This window comes from Amblyomma maculatum, chromosome 1, assembly GCF_055883805.1.
Source record: "Amblyomma maculatum isolate TAMU_Amacu chromosome 1, ASM5588380v1, whole genome shotgun sequence".
In the NCBI taxonomy this organism is placed as follows: domain Eukaryota; kingdom Metazoa; phylum Arthropoda; class Arachnida; order Ixodida; family Ixodidae; genus Amblyomma; species Amblyomma maculatum.
The window spans coordinates 134,458,676-134,461,589 of NC_139344.1; the positions used below are offsets into that span (position 1 = coordinate 134,458,676).

The following is a 2,914-nucleotide window of genomic DNA, read 5'->3' on the forward strand; positions in this document are numbered from 1 at the left end:
TTGCCTCGGTTTGAGAAGGTGTCTCGCACCCCTTCCGGAGCTGTGACACTAACACACAAGGCCACACCAACCCACCGATCGGAAATCTTCAAACAAAATCGCAGTCCAAGTCCAAGGAGGCCGCTCAATGCTCAAAATTTCTTCAATCGATACCATCCCACGGCAACGGCCACTTACTCCAGTGCGCGATGGCCGCGCGTGGGTAATCAGGTTCCAGTTTCACGCACTGCTCACACCACAGCGCGTAGAAGTTGGTGAGCGGGCCGCGCGCGTTTTTGACCACCTGGTCATAGTTAGACTGATTAAACTTGAAGATGTTCAGCTGAACGATGACACCCATGGCCTCAATGTCCACCCTTGTTAGCTTGGACGCCGTGTCCGGCTCGACCTTCGACTTCTTGGGCTTGTCCTCGCCCCCTCTTCACCCTCCTTGCTCGATGAGGAGTCCTCATCTTCGATCTCCACTTTCAGAGAGTGGTCTCCCTGGTAATCCTCACCACTGCTGCCCTCTACGGCCTTGGTATCGTCCTTTGTCTCTCCGTCGACGCCTTCAATTTTCGTGAGCTCCTGTATCTCAGGCGCCAGTTTGGACTTGCGTACGTTCAATGTTGGTCCTGGTCTATCTCGCCGCATGAAACCTGTAACCCTGTAACCACGAATGCGAAAACAAACTGTGAACCAAGCCTTCAACATGAGCATATCGATTCGTTCCAAGCTTCGCTCTCCAGGCACACATTTGTCTAGCCGAGTGTTGATCTCGGCGAGCTGCTGCAGGCACTGCACATCTGCAGTAGAAAAACAGTCCTCCTGTGCGAGGTGGTCGCCCGCACCATGCTGTAGCTGCTGCTTCTTGAGCCATTCCCGAAGTCATTTGATCCCTCTCAAAGCACACCAGCCACTCCGAGTAAGCCAGACCACCATCCACCTTGACTGCTGATAACCGCTCCAGCAGCCTCCGCTCCTTCTGCTTACACTCGGCAAACAACCTCTCTTCCAGGCTCTTGATTTCCTTTGCGTGCCTGGTCTTCAGCATCTCCAGTTCCATGCTCAACTCCTTGGCTTGGGCTTCGGCTTTCCGCTCGTGTGCCCGCATGGCCTCTACTACGTTCCTGTTCCTGGTGCTATACTGGTGCGGAGCTCGTCATTCTTGGCCCTTTGGTCGTAACTCCCGACGTAGCTACTCGACAGCGGCCTCTCGGGCCTGAGTAATCTACTGCTCGGCCTCCGCCTTCTTGAGTGAAAGCTCGCTGACCTCACGGCTGTGGGAGTCGACGACCTCGGATAGGCGGGCACGCAACTCCTCAGCAAGGTGGGCTTTCTCCTTGCAGCGCCGCTCTAGAGCGTTCAGGTGATGCCAATACTCCGCCCGCTCCACCTCCAGCTCCATATGGTGCATCTTGCTTACTTTTACTTTCTCCTCGAAGGCATTTCGGTGGGCAGCCAGCTTCTGGGCCTCCTGGTCGAGCTGCTGCCGCAGTTGCGCACACACAGCCTCCAGGGTTTTGGCCTGCCTCTGAGCCTGAGCCAGGTGAGCCTCCGCCTCCTGCCGTTCGCGCTCCAGTGCCTCCCGATAGAAGTGCTGCAGCTCCGCTAGCGAACGAACCCGTTCATACACCGCGCCTCATGCCCGCTGTAGCTCCACTTCCAGCTGGTGCACCCGGCCCTCGAGCTGTGCCGACCGCTCCTCACTAAGTCTCTGCTGGGTCCTGAAGCTTTCCTCCTGTTGCTACGCGCCTTGCTCACCTGCTCATTAAGCTCCTGCCTCAACTCCTTCACCTTGGTGGCGTACTCAAAGGTGCGCTGGCACTCAGACTCAAGGTCGCGCTGTCGCTCGCCCAGCTGTCTCCGTAAATGAGTCTTTTGATCAGGCCTCGCTTGCGCCACTTGCCGGTCGTCTCGATGGCGAGGCTCAAAGCGGCGCGGATTGAATCAGGGCGCCCGAGAACCTGGCGCCGGACCTCTGAATCCCCGATGGCGTCGAGAAAAGCCTCGGTGCCGATCAAGGCCGTGGCTTTCTGAGACGCCCCCGGCGGGGAATGCAACGCGAACAGCTCGACATCAGCGGCGAGGTCCTGCAGGCTTTCTCCGGGACCTTGCTGGCGCGCACACTGGAGCTGGTATTGTTGCCTGGATAGCGGAGATCTACCAACAGTCTCGTATGGCACTCGGCGCTGGGCGGGAGTGAGCGCCATCTCACCGCCGCCACCAAAATGTTACGGGGTAGAAGTACACTTTGGGCATATATGCATACAGGGAAGAATCACAGACGCTAGATAGATGCAGTCACCGGAAAAGACACAGTCGTTGTTGTTGTTCTCCTCTAATTTGATGGCACATACCCACACAGGGAATCGGCCAAGAATTGGGGTGCAGAGATATTAGATTTTGAGATGTATATCTACATTGGAAAAAAATAAATAGAAATCATTGCTAGGGAATAGAGAATGAAATGTAAATATGAAAAACCAAAATAAAAAAGGGTAATTACTAACGCACGCAGTAGGAGAATACTCAGATTTACATGTACAGAATAAAACTTCAAAGCATATTAGCAAGGAAAACGTTTTGTTTCTGAACACCGACTCCATTTCTTTCTCATTCATCTCCCATTCGCGCGCTTGCGCCGCACTTCCTCGTCTTCCGTACCCTAACAATATATACTTAGACGAAGGTTCATTCATTCATTCAATCATAAACCTTTATTCATGAGGATGACCTGAGGCCTAGAGTGGAAGGGGGTGGGTTAGGTGAGGTTGAGGGCACCAGACTCCGACATGAAGCCTAGCAGGGCACTAAGCTTGCGTTTGGCGTTGGTATTGGGGGCTGTCCCCGATATTACTCCTCCGATCCCTTCCGGCCTCTCTCGTCTTGCCCGAGTTCTAACTCACAAGGCGCGAGCCGGTGCAGCGTACAC

The 2,914-nt window shown here is 54.6% G+C and overlaps 1 pseudogene; it reads right to left on the reverse strand.

Annotated features, from left to right (window-relative positions):
- Positions 1–360: 360 nt before the first annotated feature.
- On the reverse strand, positions 361–2,192 carry LOC146203976 (uncharacterized; annotated as a pseudogene).
- Positions 2,193–2,914: the final 722 nt, after the last annotated feature.